This window comes from Eleutherodactylus coqui, chromosome 3 (assembly GCF_035609145.1).
Source record: "Eleutherodactylus coqui strain aEleCoq1 chromosome 3, aEleCoq1.hap1, whole genome shotgun sequence".
Taxonomy (NCBI): Eukaryota; Metazoa; Chordata; class Amphibia; order Anura; family Eleutherodactylidae; genus Eleutherodactylus; species Eleutherodactylus coqui.
The window spans coordinates 152,477,940-152,501,559 of NC_089839.1; positions in this window are offsets into that span (position 1 = coordinate 152,477,940).

Below are 23,620 nucleotides of genomic sequence, written 5' to 3' on the forward strand. Positions count from 1 at the left end.
TTTTGTGGGATAGGGAGGGAGGGTGTGTATGGGATATTTATATGTTAAACTTGGCAATGTTTTAAAAGAGTATTCCGTTTCCAACAGGTTAGCCCCTAATGGCCGCAATTGCAATACTGCGCCCACTTATTGGCCCCAATAGCAATAGTGCACCTCCTTAATGGCCCCAATAGCAATCGTGCTCCAATGGTAATATTGCACTATTATTTTTGGAGACATTAACTATAGTGACCTGAATACTAATAGTGCACTTTCTTAGTGGCCTCAATAATAGTGCATCCCCAATAGTAATAGTGCTCCCCCTTAGTGCCCTTGAGCAACAATCATGGCAAGTAGTTTTACTCACTGATGCTGATTCTGTTTGTTAAATCTGATTTGGCCCAATGCTTATCTACACTGATTACCCATTACTGACTCCAGGGCTTGTTGTTTTCTTTGTTGCCTGCTTACTCCACCAGTCAGCGACTACTCTGGAGATGCAAGCTAGGGATTCGTAGCAGCAGAGTCCAGATCCCTGTACAGGGGTTAAAGGGTGAAAACCTGCGGTCCCTAGCCTCTGCTACCCAGAGTAGCCAGCGCCAAGTCTGGCTGTGGTAGTGCAATTGCTGAACAGGCAATTCCGAACACAAAAATGTTAGAGGAATTTAGCATTATAGGAAATTTGTTTGTAAAAATTTAACAGTTAGGTTCTAGAGGTTATATGGGAGAGGGGTGGGGTTTGTGGGATAGGGAGGGAGGTGGTGGGGGTTCGTGGGATAGGGAGGGAGGTGGTGGGGTTTGTGGGATAGGGAGGGAGTTGGCGGGAGGTAGTTGGGTTTTTGTGGGATAGGGAGGGAGGGTGTGTATGGGATATTTATATGTTAAACTTGGCAATGTTTTAAAAGAGTATTCCGTTTCCAACAGGTTAGCTCCTAATGGCCGCAATTTCAATACTGCGCCCACTTATTGGCCCCAATAGCAATAGTGCACCTCCTTAATGGCCCCAATAGCAATCGTGCTCCAATGGTAATATTGCACTATTATTTTTGGAGACATTAACTATAGTGACCTGAATACTAATAGTGCACTTTCTTAGTGGCCTCAATAATAGTGCATCCCCAATAGTAATAGTGCTCCCCCTTAGTGCCCTTGAGCAACAATCATGGCAATTAGTTTTACTCACTGATCCTGATTCTGTTTGTTAAATCTGATTTGGCCCGATGCTTATCTACACTGATTACCCATTACTGACTCCAGGGCTTGTTGTTTTCTTTGTTGCCTGCTTACTCCACCAGTCAGCGACTACTCTGGAGATGCAAGCTAGGGATTCGTAGCAGCAGAGTCCAGATCCCTGTACAGGGGTTAAAGGGTGAAAACCTGCGGTCCCTAGCCTCTGCTACCCAGAGTAGCCAGCGCCAAGTCTGGCTGTGGTAGTGCAATTGCTGAACAGGCAATTCCGAACACAAAAATGTTAGAGGAATTTAGCATGATAGAAAATGTGTTTGTAAAAATTAAAAGTTAGGTTTGAGAGGTTATATGGGAGAGGGGTGGGGTTTGTGGGATAGGGAGGGAGGTGGTGGGGGTTCGTGGGAAAGGGAGGGAGCTGGTGGGGTTTGTGGGATAGGGAGGGAGTTGGTGGGAGGTAGTGGGGTTTTTGTGGGATAGGGAGGGAGGGTGTGTATGGGATATTTATATGTTAAACTTGGCAATGTTTTAAAAGAGTATTCCGTTTCCAACAGGTTAGCCCCTAATGGCCGCAATTGCAATACTGCGCCCACTTATTGGCCCCAATAGCAATAGTGCACCTCCTTAATGGCCCCAATAGCAATCGTGCTCCAATGGTAATATTGCACTATTATTTTTGGAGACATTAACTATAGTGACCTGAATACTAATAGTGCACTTTCTTAGTGGCCTCAATAATAGTGCATCCCCAATAGTAATAGTGCTCCCCCTTAGTGCCCTTGAGCAACAATCATGGCAAGTAGTTTTACTCACTGATGCTGATTCTGTTTGTTAAATCTGATTTGGCCCAATGCTTATCTACACTGATTACCCATTACTGACTCCAGGGCTTGTTGTTTTCTTTGTTGCCTGCTTACTCCACCAGTCAGCGACTACTCTGGAGATGCAAGCTAGGGATTCGTAGCAGCAGAGTCCAGATCCCTGTACAGGGGTTAAAGGGTGAAAACCTGCGGTCCCTAGCCTCTGCTACCCAGAGTAGCCAGCGCCAAGTCTGGCTGTGGTAGTGCAATTGCTGAACAGGCAATTCCGAACACAAAAATGTTAGAGGAATTTAGCATTATAGGAAATTTGTTTGTAAAAATTTAACAGTTAGGTTCTAGAGGTTATATGGGAGAGGGGTGGGGTTTGTGGGATAGGGAGGGAGGTGGTGGGGGTTCGTGGGATAGGGAGGGAGGTGGTGGGGTTTGTGGGATAGGGAGGGAGTTGGCGGGAGGTAGTTGGGTTTTTGTGGGATAGGGAGGGAGGGTGTGTATGGGATATTTATATGTTAAACTTGGCAATGTTTTAAAAGAGTATTCCGTTTCCAACAGGTTAGCTCCTAATGGCCGCAATTTCAATACTGCGCCCACTTATTGGCCCCAATAGCAATAGTGCACCTCCTTAATGGCCCCAATAGCAATCGTGCTCCAATGGTAATATTGCACTATTATTTTTGGAGACATTAACTATAGTGACCTGAATACTAATAGTGCACTTTCTTAGTGGCCTCAATAATAGTGCATCCCCAATAGTAATAGTGCTCCCCCTTAGTGCCCTTGAGCAACAATCATGGCAATTAGTTTTACTCACTGATCCTGATTCTGTTTGTTAAATCTGATTTGGCCCGATGCTTATCTACACTGATTACCCATTACTGACTCCAGGGCTTGTTGTTTTCTTTGTTGCCTGCTTACTCCACCAGTCAGCGACTACTCTGGAGATGCAAGCTAGGGATTCGTAGCAGCAGAGTCCAGATCCCTGTACAGGGGTTAAAGGGTGAAAACCTGCGGTCCCTAGCCTCTGCTACCCAGAGTAGCCAGCGCCAAGTCTGGCTGTGGTAGTGCAATTGCTGAACAGGCAATTCCGAACACAAAAATGTTAGAGGAATTTAGCATTATAGGAAATTTGTTTGTAAAAATTTAAAAGTTAGGTTCTAGAGGTTATATGGGAGAGGGGTGGGGTTTGTGGGATAGGGAGGGAGGTGGTGGGGGTTCGTGGGGTATGGAGGGAGGTGGTGGGGTTTGTGGGATAGGGAGGGAGTTGGTGGGAGGTAGTTGGGTTTTTGTAGGATAGGGAGGGAGGGTGTGTATGGGATATTTATTTGTTATACTTGGCAATGTTTTAAAAGAGTATTCCGTTTCCAACAGGTTAGCCCCTAATGGCCCCAGTTGCAATAGTGCGCCCACTTATTGGCCCCAATAGCAATAGTGCACCTCCTTAATGGCCCCAATAGCAATAGTGCTCCAATGGTAATATTGCACTATTATTTTTGGAGACATTAACTATAGTGACCTGAATACTAATAGTGCACTTTCTTAGTGGCCTCAATAATAGTGCATCCCCAATAGTAATAGTGCTCCCCCTTAGTGCCCTTGAGCAACAATCATGGCAAGTAGTTTTACTCACTGATGCTGATTCTGTTTGTTAAATCTGATTTGGCCCAATGCTTATCTACACTGATTACCCATTACTGACTCCAGGGCTTGTTGTTTTCTTTGTTGCCTGCTTACTCCACCAGTCAGCGACTACTCTGGAGATGCAAGCTAGGGATTCGTAGCAGCAGAGTCCAGATCCCTGTACAGGGGTTAAAGGGTGAAAACCTGCGGTCCCTAGCCTCTGCTACCCAGAGTAGCCAGCGCCAAGTCTGGCTGTGGTAGTGCAATTGCTGAACAGGCAATTCCGAACACAAAAATGTTAGAGGAATTTAGCATGATAGAAAATGTGTTTGTAAAAATTAAAAGTTAGGTTTGAGAGGTTATATGGGAGAGGGGTGGGGTTTGTGGGATAGGGAGGGAGGTGGTGGGGGTTCGTGGGAAAGGGAGGGAGCTGGTGGGGTTTGTGGGATAGGGAGGGAGTTGGTGGGAGGTAGTGGGGTTTTTGTGGGATAGGGAGGGAGGGTGTGTATGGGATATTTATATGTTAAACTTGGCAATGTTTTAAAAGAGTATTCCGTTTCCAACAGGTTAGCCCCTAATGGCCGCAATTGCAATACTGCGCCCACTTATTGGCCCCAATAGCAATAGTGCACCTCCTTAATGGCCCCAATAGCAATCGTGCTCCAATGGTAATATTGCACTATTATTTTTGGAGACATTAACTATAGTGACCTGAATACTAATAGTGCACTTTCTTAGTGGCCTCAATAATAGTGCATCCCCAATAGTAATAGTGCTCCCCCTTAGTGCCCTTGAGCAACAATCATGGCAAGTAGTTTTACTCACTGATGCTGATTCTGTTTGTTAAATCTGATTTGGCCCAATGCTTATCTACACTGATTACCCATTACTGACTCCAGGGCTTGCTTTTTTCTTTGTTGCCTGCTTACTCCACCAGTCAGCGACTACTCTGGAGATGCAAGCTAGGGATTCGTAGCAGCAGAGTCCAGATCCCTGTACAGGGGTTAAAGGGTGAAAACCTGCGGTCCCTAGCCTCTGCTACCCAGAGTAGCCAGCGCCAAGTCTGGCTGTGGTAGTGCAATTGCTGAACAGGCAATTCCGAACACAAAAATGTTAGAGGAATTTAGCATTATAGGAAATTTGTTTGTAAAAATTTAACAGTTAGGTTCTAGAGGTTATATGGGAGAGGGGTGGGGTTTGTGGGATAGGGAGGGAGGTGGTGGGGGTTCGTGGGATAGGGAGGGAGGTGGTGGGGTTTGTGGGATAGGGAGGGAGTTGGCGGGAGGTAGTTGGGTTTTTGTGGGATAGGGAGGGAGGGTGTGTATGGGATATTTATATGTTAAACTTGGCAATGTTTTAAAAGAGTATTCCGTTTCCAACAGGTTAGCTCCTAATGGCCGCAATTTCAATACTGCGCCCACTTATTGGCCCCAATAGCAATAGTGCACCTCCTTAATGGCCCCAATAGCAATCGTGCTCCAATGGTAATATTGCACTATTATTTTTGGAGACATTAACTATAGTGACCTGAATACTAATAGTGCACTTTCTTAGTGGCCTCAATAATAGTGCATCCCCAATAGTAATAGTGCTCCCCCTTAGTGCCCTTGAGCAACAATCATGGCAATTAGTTTTACTCACTGATCCTGATTCTGTTTGTTAAATCTGATTTGGCCCGATGCTTATCTACACTGATTACCCATTACTGACTCCAGGGCTTGTTGTTTTCTTTGTTGCCTGCTTACTCCACCAGTCAGCGACTACTCTGGAGATGCAAGCTAGGGATTCGTAGCAGCAGAGTCCAGATCCCTGTACAGGGGTTAAAGGGTGAAAACCTGCGGTCCCTAGCCTCTGCTACCCAGAGTAGCCAGCGCCAAGTCTGGCTGTGGTAGTGCAATTGCTGAACAGGCAATTCCGAACACAAAAATGTTAGAGGAATTTAGCATGATAGAAAATGTGTTTGTAAAAATTAAAAGTTAGGTTTGAGAGGTTATATGGGAGAGGGGTGGGGTTTGTGGGATAGGGAGGGAGGTGGTGGGGGTTCGTGGGAAAGGGAGGGAGCTGGTGGGGTTTGTGGGATAGGGAGGGAGTTGGTGGGAGGTAGTGGGGTTTTTGTGGGATAGGGAGGGAGGGTGTGTATGGGATATTTATATGTTAAACTTGGCAATGTTTTAAAAGAGTATTCCGTTTCCAACAGGTTAGCCCCTAATGGCCGCAATTGCAATACTGCGCCCACTTATTGGCCCCAATAGCAATAGTGCACCTCCTTAATGGCCCCAATAGCAATCGTGCTCCAATGGTAATATTGCACTATTATTTTTGGAGACATTAACTATAGTGACCTGAATACTAATAGTGCACTTTCTTAGTGGCCTCAATAATAGTGCATCCCCAATAGTAATAGTGCTCCCCCTTAGTGCCCTTGAGCAACAATCATGGCAAGTAGTTTTACTCACTGATGCTGATTCTGTTTGTTAAATCTGATTTGGCCCAATGCTTATCTACACTGATTACCCATTACTGACTCCAGGGCTTGTTGTTTTCTTTGTTGCCTGCTTACTCCACCAGTCAGCGACTACTCTGGAGATGCAAGCTAGGGATTCGTAGCAGCAGAGTCCAGATCCCTGTACAGGGGTTAAAGGGTGAAAACCTGCGGTCCCTAGCCTCTGCTACCCAGAGTAGCCAGCGCCAAGTCTGGCTGTGGTAGTGCAATTGCTGAACAGGCAATTCCGAACACAAAAATGTTAGAGGAATTTAGCATTATAGGAAATTTGTTTGTAAAAATTTAACAGTTAGGTTCTAGAGGTTATATGGGAGAGGGGTGGGGTTTGTGGGATAGGGAGGGAGGTGGTGGGGGTTCGTGGGATAGGGAGGGAGGTGGTGGGGTTTGTGGGATAGGGAGGGAGTTGGCGGGAGGTAGTTGGGTTTTTGTGGGATAGGGAGGGAGGGTGTGTATGGGATATTTATATGTTAAACTTGGCAATGTTTTAAAAGAGTATTCCGTTTCCAACAGGTTAGCTCCTAATGGCCGCAATTTCAATACTGCGCCCACTTATTGGCCCCAATAGCAATAGTGCACCTCCTTAATGGCCCCAATAGCAATCGTGCTCCAATGGTAATATTGCACTATTATTTTTGGAGACATTAACTATAGTGACCTGAATACTAATAGTGCACTTTCTTAGTGGCCTCAATAATAGTGCATCCCCAATAGTAATAGTGCTCCCCCTTAGTGCCCTTGAGCAACAATCATGGCAATTAGTTTTACTCACTGATCCTGATTCTGTTTGTTAAATCTGATTTGGCCCGATGCTTATCTACACTGATTACCCATTACTGACTCCAGGGCTTGTTGTTTTCTTTGTTGCCTGCTTACTCCACCAGTCAGCGACTACTCTGGAGATGCAAGCTAGGGATTCGTAGCAGCAGAGTCCAGATCCCTGTACAGGGGTTAAAGGGTGAAAACCTGCGGTCCCTAGCCTCTGCTACCCAGAGTAGCCAGCGCCAAGTCTGGCTGTGGTAGTGCAATTGCTGAACAGGCAATTCCGAACACAAAAATGTTAGAGGAATTTAGCATTATAGGAAATTTGTTTGTAAAAATTTAAAAGTTAGGTTCTAGAGGTTATATGGGAGAGGGGTGGGGTTTGTGGGATAGGGAGGGAGGTGGTGGGGGTTCGTGGGGTATGGAGGGAGGTGGTGGGGTTTGTGGGATAGGGAGGGAGTTGGTGGGAGGTAGTTGGGTTTTTGTAGGATAGGGAGGGAGGGTGTGTATGGGATATTTATTTGTTATACTTGGCAATGTTTTAAAAGAGTATTCCGTTTCCAACAGGTTAGCCCCTAATGGCCCCAGTTGCAATAGTGCGCCCACTTATTGGCCCCAATAGCAATAGTGCACCTCCTTAATGGCCCCAATAGCAATAGTGCTCCAATGGTAATATTGCACTATTATTTTTGGAGACATTAACTATAGTGACCTGAATACTAATAGTGCACTTTCTTAGTGGCCTCAATAATAGTGCATCCCCAATAGTAATAGTGCTCCCCCTTAGTGCCCTTGAGCAACAATCATGGCAAGTAGTTTTACTCACTGATGCTGATTCTGTTTGTTAAATCTGATTTGGCCCAATGCTTATCTACACTGATTACCCATTACTGACTCCAGGGCTTGTTGTTTTCTTTGTTGCCTGCTTACTCCACCAGTCAGCGACTACTCTGGAGATGCAAGCTAGGGATTCGTAGCAGCAGAGTCCAGATCCCTGTACAGGGGTTAAAGGGTGAAAACCTGCAGTCCCTAGCCTCTGCTACCCAGAGTAGCCAGCGCCAAGTCTGGCTGTGGTAGTGCAATTGCTGAACAGGCAATTCCGAACACAAAAATGTTAGAGGAATTTAGCATGATAGAAAATGTGTTTGTAAAAATTAAAAGTTAGGTTTGAGAGGTTATATGGGAGAGGGGTGGGGTTTGTGGGATAGGGAGGGAGGTGGTGGGGGTTCGTGGGAAAGGGAGGGAGCTGGTGGGGTTTGTGGGATAGGGAGGGAGTTGGTGGGAGGTAGTGGGGTTTTTGTGGGATAGGGAGGGAGGGTGTGTATGGGATATTTATATGTTAAACTTGGCAATGTTTTAAAAGAGTATTCCGTTTCCAACAGGTTAGCCCCTAATGGCCGCAATTGCAATACTGCGCCCACTTATTGGCCCCAATAGCAATAGTGCACCTCCTTAATGGCCCCAATAGCAATCGTGCTCCAATGGTAATATTGCACTATTATTTTTGGAGACATTAACTATAGTGACCTGAATACTAATAGTGCACTTTCTTAGTGGCCTCAATAATAGTGCATCCCCAATAGTAATAGTGCTCCCCCTTAGTGCCCTTGAGCAACAATCATGGCAATTAGTTTTACTCACTGATCCTGATTCTGTTTGTTAAATCTGATTTGGCCCGATGCTTATCTACACTGATTACCCATTACTGACTCCAGGGCTTGTTGTTTTCTTTGTTGCCTGCTTACTCCACCAGTCAGCGACTACTCTGGAGATGCAAGCTAGGGATTCGTAGCAGCAGAGTCCAGATCCCTGTACAGGGGTTAAAGGGTGAAAACCTGCGGTCCCTAGCCTCTGCTACCCAGAGTAGCCAGCGCCAAGTCTGGCTGTGGTAGTGCAATTGCTGAACAGGCAATTCCGAACACAAAAATGTTAGAGGAATTTAGCATTGTAGGAAATTTGTTTGTAAAAATTTAAAAGTTAGGTTCTAGAGGTTATATGGGAGAGGGGTGGGGTTTGTGGGATAGGGAGGGAGGTGGTGGGGGTTCGTGGGATATGGAGGGAGGTGGTGGGGTTTGTGGGATAGGGAGGGAGTTGGCGGGAGGTAGTTGGGTTTTTGTGGGATAGGGAGGGAGGGTGTGTATGGGATATTTATTTGTTATACTTGGCAATGTTTTAAAAGAGTATTCCGTTTCCAAGAGGTTAGCCCCTAATGGCCCCAGTCGCAATAGTGCGCCCACTTATTGGCCCCAATAGCAATAGTGCACCTCCTTAATGGCCCCAATAGCAATAGTGCTCCAATGGTAATATTGGACTATTATTTTTGGAGACATTAACTATAGTGACGTGAATACTAATAGTGCACTTTCTTAGTGGCCTCAATAATAGTGCATCCCCAATAGTAATAGTGCTCCCCCTTAGTGCCCTTGAGCAACAATCATGGCAAGTAGTTTTACTCACTGATGCTGATTCTGTTTGTTAAATCTGATTTGGCCCAATGCTTATCTACACTGATTACCCATTACTGACTCCAGGGCTTGTTGTTTTCTTTGTTGCCTGCTTACTCCACCAGTCAGCGACTACTCTGGAGATGCAAGCTAGGGATTCGTAGCAGCAGAGTCCAGATCCCTGTACAGGGGTTAAAGGGTGAAAACCTGCGGTCCCTAGCCTCTGCTACCCAGAGTAGCCAGCGCCAAGTCTGGCTGTGGTAGTGCAATTGCTGAACAGGCAATTCCGAACACAAAAATGTTAGAGGAATTTAGCATTATAGGAAATTTGTTTGTAAAAATTTAAAAGTTAGGTTCTAGAGGTTATATGGGAGAGGGGTGGGGTTTGTGGGATAGGGAGGGAGGTGGTGGGGGTTCGTGGGGTATGGAGGGAGGTGGTGGGGTTTGTGGGATAGGGAGGGAGTTGGTGGGAGGTAGTTGGGTTTTTGTAGGATAGGGAGGGAGGGTGTGTATGGGATATTTATTTGTTATACTTGGCAATGTTTTAAAAGAGTATTCCGTTTCCAAGAGGTTAGCCCCTAATGGCCCCAGTTGCAATAGTGCGCCCACTTATTGGCCCCAATAGCAATAGTGCACCTCCTTAATGGCCCCAATAGCAATAGTGCTCCAATGGTAATATTGCACTATTATTTTTGGAGACATTAACTATAGTGACCTGAATACTAATAGTGCACTTTCTTAGTGGCCTCAATAATAGTGCATCCCCAATAGTAATAGTGCTCCCCCTTAGTGCCCTTGAGCAACAATCATGGCAAGTAGTTTTACTCACTGATGCTGATTCTCTTTGGTAAATCTGATTTGGCCCAATGCTTATCTACACTGATTACCCATTACTGACTCCAGGGCTTGTTGTTTTCTTTGTTGCCTGCTAACTCCACCAGTCAGCGACTACTCTGGAGATGCAAGCTAGGGATTCGTAGCAGCAGAGTCCAGATCCCTGTACAGGGGTTAAAGGGTGAAAACCTGCGGTCCCTAGCCTCTGCTACCCAGAGTAGCCAGCGCCAAGTCTGGCTGTGGTAGTGCAATTGCTGAACAGGCAATTCCGAACACAAAAGTGTTAGAGGAATTTAGCATGATAGAAAATGTGTTTGTAAAAATTAAAAGTTAGGTTTGAGAGGTTATATGGGAGAGGGGTGGGGTTTGTGGGATAGGGAGGGAGGTGGTGGGGGTTCGTGGGAAAGGGAGGGAGGTGGTGGGGTTTGTGGGATAGGGAGGGAGTTGGTGGGAGGTAGTGGGGTTTTTGTGGGATAGGGAGGGAGGGTGTGTATGGGATATTTATATGTTAAACTTGGCAATGTTTTAAAAGAGTATTCCGTTTCCAACAGGTTAGCCCCTAATGGCCGCAATTGCAATACTGCGCCCACTTATTGGCCCCAATAGCAATAGTGCACCTCCTTAATGGCCCCAATAGCAATCGTGCTCCAATGGTAATATTGCACTATTATTTTTGGAGACATTAACTATAGTGACCTGAATACTAATAGTGCACTTTCTTAGTGGCCTCAATAATAGTGCATCCCCAATAGTAATAGTGCTCCCCCTTAGTGCCCTTGAGCAACAATCATGGCAAGTAGTTTTACTCACTGATCCTGATTCTGTTTGTTAAATCTGATTTGGCCCGATGCTTATCTACACTGATTACTCATTACTGACTCCAGGGCTTGTTGTTTTCTTTGTTGCCTGCTTACTCCACCAGTCAGCGACTACTCTGGAGATGCAAGCTAGGGATTCGTAGCAGCAGAGTCCAGATCCCTGTACAGGGGTTAAAGGGTGAAAACCTGCGGTCCCTAGCCTCTGCTACCCAGAGTAGCCAGCGCCAAGTCTGGCTGTGGTAGTGCAATTGCTGAACAGGCAATTCCGAACACAAAAATGTTAGAGGAATTTAGCATTATAGGATATTTGTTTGTGAAAATTTAACAGGTAGGTTCTAGAGGTTATTTGGGAGAGGGGTGGGGTTTGTGGGATAGGGAGGGAGGTGGTGGGGGTTCGTGGGATAGGGAGGGAGGTGGTGGGGTTTGTGGGATAGGGAGGGAGTTGGTGGGAGGTAGTTGGGTTTTTGTGGGATAGCGAGGGAGGGTGTGTATGGGATATTTATATGTTAAACTTGGCAATGTTTTAAAAGAGTATTCCGTTTCCAACAGGTTAGCCCCTAATGGCCGCAATTGCAATACTGCGCCCACTTATTGGCCCCAATAGCAATAGTGCACCTCCTTAATGGCCCCAATAGCAATCGTGCTCCAATGGTAATATTGCACTATTATTTTTGGAGACATTAACTATAGTGACCTGAATACTAATAGTGCACTTTCTTAGTGGCCTCAATAATAGTGCATCCCCAATAATAATAGTGCTCCCCCTTAGTGCCCTTGAGCAACAATCATGGCAATTAGTTTTACTCACTGATCCTGATTCTGTTTGTTAAATCTGATTTGGCCCGATGCTTATCTACACTGATTACCCATTACTGACTCCAGGGCTTGTTGTTTTCTTTGTTGCCTGCTTACTCCACCAGTCAGCGACTACTCTGGAGATGCAAGCTAGGGATTCGTAGCAGCAGAGTCCAGATCCCTGTACAGGGGTTAAAGGGTGAAAACCTGCGGTCCCTAGCCTCTGCTACCCAGAGTAGCCAGCGCCAAGTCTGGCTGTGGTAGTGCAATTGCTGAACAGGCAATTCCGAACACAAAAATGTTAGAGGAATTTAGCATGATAGAAAATGTGTTTGTAAAAATTAAAAGTTAGGTTTGAGAGTTTATATGGGAGAGGGGTGGGGTTTGTGGGATAGGGAGGGAGGTGGTGGGGGTTCGTGGGAAAGGGAGGGAGGTGGTGGGGTTTGTGGGATAGGGAGGGAGTTGGTGGGAGGTAGTGGGGTTTTTGTGGGATAGGGAGGGAGGGTGTGTATGGGATATTTATATGTTAAACTTGGCAATGTTTTAAAAGAGTATTCCGTTTCCAACAGGTTAGCCCCTAATGGCCGCAATTGCAATACTGCGCCCACTTATTGGCCCCAATAGCAATATTGCACCTCCTTAATGGCCCCAATAGCAATCGTGCTCCAATGGTAATATTGCACTATTATTTTTGGAGACATTAACTATAGTGACCTGAATACTAATAGTGCACTTTCTTAGTGGCCTCAATAATAGTGCATCCCCAATAGTAATAGTGCTCCCCCTTAGTGCCCTTGAGCAACAATCATGGCAATTAGTTTTACTCACTGATCCTGATTCTGTTTGTTAAATCTGATTTGGCCCGATGCTTATCTACACTGATTACCCATTACTGACTCCAGGGCTTGTTGTTTTCTTTGTTGCCTGCTTACTCCACCAGTCAGCGACTACTCTGGAGATGCAAGCTAGGGATTCGTAGCAGCAGAGTCCAGATCCCTGTACAGGGGTTAAAGGGTGAAAACCTGCGGTCCCTAGCCTCTGCTACCCAGAGTAGCCAGCGCCAAGTCTGGCTGTGGTAGTGCAATTGCTGAACAGGCAATTCCGAACACAAAAATGTTAGAGGAATTTAGCATTATAGGAAATTTGTTTGTAAAAATTTAAAAGTTAGGTTCTAGAGGTTATATGGGAGAGGGGTGGGGTTTGTGGGATAGGGAGGGAGGTGGTGGGGGTTCGTGGGATATGGAGGGAGGTGGTGGGGTTTGTGGGATAGGGAGGGAGTTGGTGGGAGGTAGTTGGGTTTTTGTGGGATAGGGAGGGAGGGTGTGTATGGGATATTTATTTGTTATACTTGGCAATGTTTTAAAAGAGTATTCCGTTTCCAAGAGGTTAGCCCCTAATGGCCCCAGTTGCAATAGTGCGCCCACTTATTGGCCCCAATAGCAATAGTGCACCTCCTTAATGGCCCCAATAGCAATAGTGCTCCAATGGTAATATTGCACTATTATTTTTGGAGACATTAACTATAGTGACCTGAATACTAATAGTGCACTTTCTTAGTGGTCTCAATAATAGTGCATCCCCAATAGTAATAGTGCTCCCCCTTAGTGCCCTTGAGCAGCAATCATGGCAAGTAGTTTTACTCACTGATGCTGATTCTGTTTGTTAAATCTGATTTGGCCCAATGCTTATCTACACTGATTACCCATTACTGACTCCAGGGCTTGTTGTTTTCTTTGTTGCCTGCTAACTCCACCAGTCAGCGACTACTCTGGAGATGCAAGCTAGGGATTCGTAGCAGCAGAGTCCAGATCCCTGTACAGGGGTTAAAGGGTGAAAACTTGCGGTCCCTAGCCTCTGCTACCCAGAGTAGCCAGCGCCAAGTCTGGCTGTGGTAGTGCAATTGCTGAACAGGCAATTCCGAACACAAAAATGTTGGAGGAATTTAGCATGATAGAAAATGTGTTTGTAAAAATTAAAAGTTAGGTTTGAGAGGTTATATGGGAGAGGGGTGGGGTTTGTGGGATAGGGAGGGAGGTGGTGGGGGTTCGTGGGAAAGGGAGGGAGCTGGTGGGGTTTGTGGGATAGGGAGGGAGTTGGTGGGAGGTAGTGGGGTTTTTGTGGGATAGGGAGGGAGGGTGTGTATGGGATATTTATATGTTAAACTTGGCAATGTTTTAAAAGAGTATTCCGTTTCCAACAGGTTAGCCCCTAATGGCCGCAATTGCAATACTGCGCCCACTTATTGGCCCCAATAGCAATAGTGCACCTCCTTAATGGCCCCAATAGCAATCGTGCTCCAATGGTAATATTGCACTATTATTTTTGGAGACATTAACTATAGTGACCTGAATACTAATAGTGCACTTTCTTAGTGGCCTCAATAATAGTGCATCCCCAATAGTAATAGTGCTCCCCCTTAGTGCCCTTGAGCAACAATCATGGCAATTAGTTTTACTCACTGATCCTGATTCTGTTTGTTAAATCTGATTTGGCCCGATGCTTATCTACAATGATTACCCATTACTGACTCCAGGGCTTGTTGTTTTCTTTGTTGCCTGCTTACTCCACCAGTCAGCGACTACTCTGGAGATGCAAGCTAGGGATTCGTAGCAGCAGAGTCCAGATCCCTGTACAGGGGTTAAAGGGTGAAAACCTGCGGTCCCTAGCCTCTGCTACCCAGAGTAGCCAGCGCCAAGTCTGGCTGTGGTAGTGCAATTGCTGAACAGGCAATTCCGAACACAAAAATGTTAGAGGAATTTAGCATTGTAGGAAATTTGTTTGTAAAAATTTAAAAGTTAGGTTCTAGAGGTTATATGGGAGAGGGGTGGGGTTTGTGGGATAGGGAGGGAGGTGGTGGGGGTTCGTGGGATATGGAGGGAGGTGGTGGGGTTTGTGGGATAGGGAGGGAGTTGGCGGGAGGTAGTTGGGTTTTTGTGGGATAGGGAGGGAGGGTGTGTATGGGATATTTATTTGTTATACTTGGCAATGTTTTAAAAGAGTATTCCGTTTCCAAGAGGTTAGCCCGTAATGGCCCCAGTCGCAATAGTGCGCCCACTTATTGGCCCCAATAGCAATAGTGCACCTCCTTAATGGCCCCAATAGCAATAGTGCTCCAATGGTAATATTGGACTATTATTTTTGGAGACATTAACTATAGTGACCTGAATACTAATAGTGCACTTTCTTAGTGGCCTCAATAATAGTGCATCCCCAATAGTAATAGTGCTCCCCCTTAGTGCCCTTGAGCAACAATCATGGCAAGTAGTTTTACTCACTGATGCTGATTCTGTTTGTTAAATCTGATTTGGCCCAATGCTTATCTACACTGATTACCCATTACTGACTCCAGGGCTTGTTGTTTTCTTTGTTGCCTGCTTACTCCACCAGTCAGCGACTACTCTGGAGATGCAAGCTAGGGATTCGTAGCAGCAGAGTCCAGATCCCTGTACAGGGGTTAAAGGGTGAAAACCTGCGGTCCCTAGCCTCTGCTACCCAGAGTAGCCAGCGCCAAGTCTGGCTGTGGTAGTGCAATTGCTGAACAGGCAATTCCGAACACAAAAATGTTAGAGGAATTTAGCATTATAGGAAATTTGTTTGTAAAAATTTAACAGTTAGGTTCTAGAGGTTATATGGGAGAGGGGTGGGGTTTGTGGGATAGGGAGGGAGGTGGTGGGGGTTCGTGGGATAGGTAGGGAGGTGGTGGGGTTTGTGGGATAGGGAGGGAGTTGGCGGGAGGTAGTTGGGTTTTTGTGGGATAGGGAGGGAGGGTGTGTATGGGATATTTATATGTTAAACTTGGCAATGTTTTAAAAGAGTATTCCGTTTCCAACAGGTTAGCCCCTAATGGCCGCAATTTCAATACTGCGCCCACTTATTGGCCCCAATAGCAATAGTGCACCTCCTTAATGGCCCCAATAGCAATCGTGCTCCAATGGTAATATTGCACTATTATTTTTGGAGACATTAACTATAGTGACCTGAATACTAATAGTGCACTTTCTTAGTGGCCTCAATAATAGTGCATCCCCAATAGTACTAGTGCTCCCCCTTAGTGCCCTTGAGCAACAATCATGGCAATTAGTTTTACTCACTGATCCTGATTCTGTTTGTTAAATCTGATTTGGCCCAATGCTTATCTACACTGATTACCCATTACTGACTCCAGGGCTTGTTGTTTTCTTTGTTGCCTGCTTACTCCACCAGTCAGCGACTACTCTGGAGATGCAAGCTAGGGATTCGTAGCAGCAGAGTCCAGATCCCTGTACAGGGGTTAAAGGGTGAAAACCTGCGGTCCCTAGCCTCTGCTACCCAGAGTAGCCAGCGCCAAGTCTGGCTGTGGTAGTGCAATTGCTGAACAGGCAATTCCGAACACAAAAATGTTAGAGGAATTTAGCATTATAGGAAATTTGTTTGTAAAAATTTAAAAGTTAGGTTCTAGAGGTTATATGGGAGAGGGGTGGGGTTTGTGGGATAGGGAGGGAGGTGGTGGGGGTTCGTGGGGTATGGAAGGAGGTGGTGGGGTTTGTGGGATAGGGAGAGAGTTGGTAGGAAGTAGGTGGGTTTTTTTAGGATAGGGAGGGAGGGTGTGTATGGGATATTTATTTGTTATACTTGGCAATGTTTTAAAAGAGTATTCCGTTTCCAAGAGGTTAGCCCCTAATGGCCCCAGTTGCAATAGTGCGCCCACTTATTGGCCCCAATAGCAATAGTGCACCTCCTTAATGGCCCCAATAGCAATAGTGCTCCAATGGTAATATTGCACTATTATTTTTGGAGACATTAACTATAGTGACCTGAATACTAATAGTGCACTTTCTTAGTGGCCTCAATAATAGTGCATCCCCAATAGTAATAGTGCTCCCCCTTAGTGCCCTTGAGCAACAATCATGGCAAGTAGTTTTACTCACTGATGCTGATTCTGTTTGGTAAATCTGATTTGGCCCAATGCTTATCTACACTGATTACCCATTACTGACTCCAGGGCTTGTTGTTTTCTTTGTTGCCTGCTAACTCCACCAGTCAGCGACTACTCTGGAGATGCAAGCTAGGGATTCGTAGCAGCAGAGTCCAGATCCCTGTACAGGGGTTAAAGGGTGAAAACCTGCGGTCCCTAGCCTCTGCTACCCAGAGTAGCCAGCGCCAAGTCTGGCTGTGGTAGTGCAATTGCTGAACAGGCAATTCCGAACACAAAAGTGTTAGAGGAATTTAGCATGATAGAAAATGTGTTTGTAAAAATTAAAAGTTAGGTTTGAGAGGTTATATGGGAGAGGGGTGGGGTTTGTGGGATAGGGAGGGAGGTGGTGGGGGTTCGTGGGAAAGGGAGGGAGGTGGTGGGGTTTGTGGGATAGGGAGGGAGTTGGTGGGAGGTAGTGGGGTTTTTGTGGGATAGGGAGGGAGGGTGTGTATGGGATATTTATATGTTAAACTTGGCAATGTTTTAAAAGAGTATTCCGTTTCCAACAGGTTAGCCCCTAATGGCCGCAATTGCAATACTGCGCCCACTTATTGGCCCCAATAGCAATAGTGCACCTCCTTAATGGCCCCAATAGCAATCGTGCTCCAATGGTAATATTGCACTATTATTTTTGGAGACATTAACTATAGTGACCTGAATACTAATAGTGCACTTTCTTAGTGGCCTCAATAATAGTGCATCCCCAATAGTAATAGTGCTCCCCCTTAGTGCCCTTGAGCAACAATCATGGCAAGTAGTTTTACTCACTGATCCTGATTCTGTTTGTTAAATCTGATTTGGCCCGATGCTTATCTACACTGATTACTCATTACTGACTCCAGGGCTTGTTGTTTTCTTTGTTGCCTGCTTACTCCACCAGTCAGCGACTACTCTGGAGATGCAAGCTAGGGATTCGTAGCAGCAGAGTCCAGATCCCTGTACAGGGGTTAAAGGGTGAAAACCTGCGGTCCCTAGCCTCTGCTACCCAGAGTAGCCAGCGCCAAGTCTGGCTGTGGTAGTGCAATTGCTGAACAGGCAATTCCGAACACAAAAATGTTAGAGGAATTTAGCATTATAGGATATTTGTTTGTGAAAATTTAACAGGTAGGTTCTAGAGGTTATTTGGGAGAGGGGTGGGGTTTGTGGGATAGGGAGGGAGGTGGTGGGGGTTCGTGGGATAGGGAGGGAGGTGGTGGGGTTTGTGGGATAGGGAGGGAGTTGGTGGGAGGTAGTTGGGTTTTTGTGGGATAGCGAGGGAGGGTGTGTATGGGATATTTATATGTTAAACTTGGCAATGTTTTAAAAGAGTATTCCGTTTCCAACAGGTTAGCCCCTAATGGCCGCAATTGCAATACTGCGCCCACTTATTGGCCCCAATAGCAATAGTGCACCTCCTTAATGGCCCCAATAGCAATCGTGCTCCAATGGTAATATTGCACTATTATTTTTGGAGACATTAACTATAGTGACCTGAATACTAATAGTGCACTTTCTTAGTGGCCTCAATAATAGTGCATCCCCAATAGTAATAGTGCTCCCCCTTAGTGCCCTTGAGCAACAATCATGGCAATTAGTTTTACTCACTGATCCTGATTCTGTTTGTTAAATCTGATTTGGCCCGATGCTTATCTACACTGATTACCCATTACTGACTCCAGGGCTTGTTGTTTTCTTTGTTGCCTGCTTACTCCACCAGTCAGCGACTACTCTGGAGATGCAAGCTAGGGATTCGTATCAGCAGAGTCCAGATCCCTGTACAGGGGTTAAAGGGTGAAAACCTGCGGTCCCTAGCCTCTGCTACCCAGAGTAGCCAGCGCCAAGTCTGGCTGTGGTAGTGCAATTGCTGAACAGGCAATTCCGAACACAAAAATGTTAGAGGAATTTAGCATTATAGGAAATTTGTTTGTAAAAATTTAAAAGTTAGGTTCTAGAGGTTATATGGGAGAGGGGTGGGGTTTGTGGGATAGGGAGGGAGGTGGTGGGGGTTCGTGGGGTATGGAGGGAGGTGGTGGGGTTTGTGGGATAGGGAGGGAGTTGGTGGGAGGTAGTTGGGTTTTTGTAGGATAGGGAGGGAGGGTGTGTATGGGATATTTATTTGTTATACTTGGCAATGTTTTAAAAGAGTATTCCGTTTCCAAGAGGTTAGCCCCTAATGGCCCCAGTTGCAATAGTGCGCCCACTTATTGGCCCCAATAGCAATAGTGCACCTCCTTAATGGCCCCAATAGCAATAGTGCTCCAATGGTAATATTGCACTATTATTTTTGGAGACATTAACTATAGTGACCTGAATACTAATAGTGCACTTTCTTAGTGGCCTCAATAATAGTGCATCCCCAATAGTAATAGTGCTCCCCCTTAGTGCCCTTGAGCAACAATCATGGCAAGTAGTTTTACTCACTGATGCTGATTCTGTTTGTTAAATCTGATTTGGCCCAATGCTTATCTACACTGATTACCCATTACTGACTCCAGGGCTTGTTGTTTTCTTTGTTGCCTGCTAACTCCACCAGTCAGCGACTACTCTGGAGATGCAAGCTAGGGATTCGTAGCAGCAGAGTCCAGATCCCTGTACAGGGGTTAAAGGGTGAAAACCTGCGGTCCCTAGCCTCTGCTACCCAGAGTAGCCAGCGCCAAGTCTGGCTGTGGTAGTGCAATTGCTGAACAGGCAATTCCGAACACAAAAGTGTTAGAGGAATTTAGCATGATAGAAAATGTGTTTGTAAAAATTAAAAGTTAGGTTTGAGAGGTTATATGGGAGAGGGGTGGGGTTTGTGGGATAGGGAGGGAGGTGGTGGGGGTTCGTGGGAAAGGGAGGGAGGTGGTGGGGTTTGTGGGATAGGGAGGGAGTTGGTGGGAGGTAGTGGGGTTTTTGTGGGATAGGGAGGGAGGGTGTGTATGGGATATTTATATGTTAAACTTGGCAATGTTTTAAAAGAGTATTCCGTTTCCAACAGGTTAGCCCCTAATGGCCGCAATTGCAATACTGCGCCCACTTATTGGCCCCAATAGCAATAGTGCACCTCCTTAATGGCCCCAATAGCAATCGTGCTCCAATGGTAATATTGCACTATTATTTTTGGAGACATTAACTATAGTGACCTGAATACTAATAGTGCACTTTCTTAGTGGCCTCAATAATAGTGCATCCCCAATAGTAATAGTGCTCCCCCTTAGTGCCCTTGAGCAACAATCATGGCAAGTAGTTTTACTCACTGATCCTGATTCTGTTTGTTAAATCTGATTTGGCCCGATGCTTATCTACACTGATTACTCATTACTGACTCCAGGGCTTGTTGTTTTCTTTGTTGCCTGCTTACTCCACCAGTCAGCGACTACTCTGGAGATGCAAGCTAGGGATTCGTAGCAGCAGAGTCCAGATCCCTGTACAGGGGTTAAAGGGTGAAAACCTGCGGTCCCTAGCCTCTGCTACCCAGAGTAGCCAGCGCCAAGTCTGGCTGTGGTAGTGCAATTGCTGAACAGGCAATTCCGAACACAAAAATGTTAGAGGAATTTAGCATTATAGGATATTTGTTTGTGAAAATTTAACAGGTAGGTTCTAGAGGTTATTTGGGAGAGGGGTGGGGTTTGTGGGATAGGGAGGGAGGTGGTGGGGGTTCGTGGGATAGGGAGGGAGGTGGTGGGGTTTGTGGGATAGGGAGGGAGTTGGTGGGATGTAGTTGGGTTTTTGTGGGATAGCGAGGGAGGGTGTGTATGGGATATTTATATGTTAAACTTGGCAATGTTTTAAAAGAGTATTCCGTTTCCAACAGGTTAGCCCCTAATGGCCGCAATTGCAATACTGCGCCCACTTATTGGCCCCAATAGCAATAGTGCACCTCCTTAATGGCCCCAATAGCAATCGTGCTCCAATGGTAATATTGCACTATTATTTTTGGAGACATTAACTATAGTGACCTGAATACTAATAGTGCACTTTCTTAGTGGCCTCAATAATAGTGCATCCCCAATAGTAATAGTGCTCCCCCTTAGTGCCCTTGAGCAACAATCATGGCAATTAGTTTTACTCACTGATCCTGATTCTGTTTGTTAAATCTGATTTGGCCCGATGCTTATCTACACTGATTACCCATTACTGACTCCAGGGCTTGTTGTTTTCTTTGTTGCCTGCTTACTCCACCAGTCAGCGACTACTCTGGAGATGCAAGCTAGGGATTCGTATCAGCAGAGTCCAGATCCCTGTACAGGGGTTAAAGGGTGAAAACCTGCGGTCCCTAGCCTCTGCTACCCAGAGTAGCCAGCGCCAAGTCTGGCTGTGGTAGTGCAATTGCTGAACAGGCAATTCCGAACACAAAAATGTTAGAGGAATTTAGCATGATAGAAAATGTGTTTGTAAAAATTAAAAGTTAGGTTTGAGAGGTTATATGGGAGAGGGGTGGGGTTTGTGGGATAGGGAGGGAGGTGGTGGGGGTTCGTGGGAAAGGGAGGGAGGTGGTGGGGTTTGTGGGATAGGGAGGGAGTTGGTGGGAGGTAGTGGGGTTTTTGTGGGATAGGGAGGGAGGGTGTGTATGGGATATTTATATGTTAAACTTGGCAATGTTTTAAAAGAGTATTCCGTTTCCAACAGGTTAGCCCCTAATGGCCGCAATTGCAATACTGCGCCCACTTATTGGCCCCAATAGCAATAGTGCACCTCCTTAATGGCCCCAATAGCAATAGTGCTCCAATGGTAATATTGGACTATTATTTTTGGAGACATTAACTATAGTGACCTGAATACTAATAGTGCACTTTCTTAGTGGCCTCAATAATAGTGCATCCCCAATAGTAATAGTGCTCCCCCTTAGTGCCCTTGAGCAACAATCATGGCAAGTAGTTTTACTCACTGATGCTGATTCTGTTTGTTAAATCTGATTTGGCCCAATGCTTATCTACACTGATTACCCATTACTGACTCCAGGGCTTGTTGTTTTCTTTGTTGCCTGCTTACTCCACCAGTCAGCGACTACTCTGGAGATGCAAGCTAGGGATTCGTAGCAGCAGAGTCCAGATCCCTGTACAGGGGTTAAAGGGTGAAAACCTGCGGTCCCTAGCCTCTGCTACCCAGAGTAGCCAGCGCCAAGTCTGGCTGTGGTAGTGCAATTGCTGAACAGGCAATTCCGAACACAAAAATGTTAGAGGAATTTAGCATTATAGGAAATTTGTTTGTAAAAATTTAAAAGTTAGGTTCTAGAGGTTATATGGGAGAGGGGTGGGGTTTGTGGGATAGGGAGGGAGGTGGTGGGGGTTCGTGGGATATGGAGGGAGGTGGTGGGGTTTGTGGGATAGGGAGGGAGTTGGTGGGAGGTAGTTGGGTTTTTGTGGGATAGGGAGGGAGGGTGTGTATGGGATATTTATTTGTTATACTTGGCAATGTTTTAAAAGAGTATTCCGTTTCCAAGAGGTTAGCCCCTAATGGCCCCAGTTGCAATAGTGCGCCCACTTATTGGCCCCAATAGCAATAGTGCACCTCCTTAATGGCCCCAATAGCAATAGTGCTCCAATGGTAATATTGCACTATTATTTTTGGAGACATTAACTATAGTGACCTGAATACTAATAGTGCACTTTCTTAGTGGCCTCAATAATAGTGCATCCCCAATAGTAATAGTGCTCCCCCTTAGTGCCCTTGAGCAACAATCATGGCAAGTAGTTTTACTCACTGATGCTGATTCTGTTTGTTAAATCTGATTTGGCCCAATGCTTATCTACACTGATTACCCATTACTGACTCCAGGGCTTGTTGTTTTCTTTGTTGCCTGCTAACTCCACCAGTCAGCGACTACTCTGGAGATGCAAGCTAGGGATTCGTAGCAGCAGAGTCCAGATCCCTGTACAGGGGTTAAAGGGTGAAAACTTGCGGTCCCTAGCCTCTGCTACCCAGAGTAGCCAGCGCCAAGTCTGGCTGTGGTAGTGCAATTGCTGAACAGGCAATTCCGAACACAAAAATGTTAGAGGAATTTAGCATGATAGAAAATGTGTTTGTAAAAATTAAAAGTTAGGTTTGAGAGGTTATATGGGAGAGGGGTGGGGTTTGTGGGATAGGGAGGGAGGTGGTGGGGGTTCGTGGGAAAGGGAGGGAGCTGGTGGGGTTTGTGGGATAGGGAGGGAGTTGGTGGGAGGTAGTGGGGTTTTTGTGGGATAGGGAGGGAGGGTGTGTATGGGATATTTATATGTTAAACTTGGCAATGTTTTAAAAGAGTATTCCGTTTCCAACAGGTTAGCCCCTAATGGCCGCAATTGCAATACTGCGCCCACTTATTGGCCCCAATAGCAATAGTGCACCTCCTTAATGGCCCCAATAGCAATCGTGCTCCAATGGTAATATTGCACTATTATTTTTGGAGACATTAACTATAGTGACCTGAATACTAATAGTGCACTTTCTTAGTGGCCTCAATAATAGTGCATCCCCAATAGTAATAGTGCTCCCCCTTAGTGCCCTTGAGCAACAATCATGGCAATTAGTTTTACTCACTGATCCTGATTCTGTTTGTTAAATCTGATTTGGCCCGATGCTTATCTACACTGATTACCCATTACTGACTCCAGGGCTTGTTGTTTTCTTTGTTGCCTGCTTACTCCACCAGTCAGCGACTACTCTGGAGATGCAAGCTAGGGATTCGTAGCAGCAGAGTCCAGATCCCTGTACAGGGGTTAAAGGGTGAAAACCTGCGGTCCCTAGCCTCTGCTACCCAGAGTAGCCAGCGCCAAGTCTGGCTGTGGTAGTGCAATTGCTGAACAGGCAATTCCGAACACAAAAATGTTAGAGGAATTTAGCATTGTAGGAAATTTGTTTGTAAAAATTTAAAAGTTAGGTTCTAGAGGTTATATGGGAGAGGGGTGGGGTTTGTGGGATAGGGAGGGAGGTGGTGGGGGTTCGTGGGATATGGAGGGAGGTGGTGGGGTTTGTGG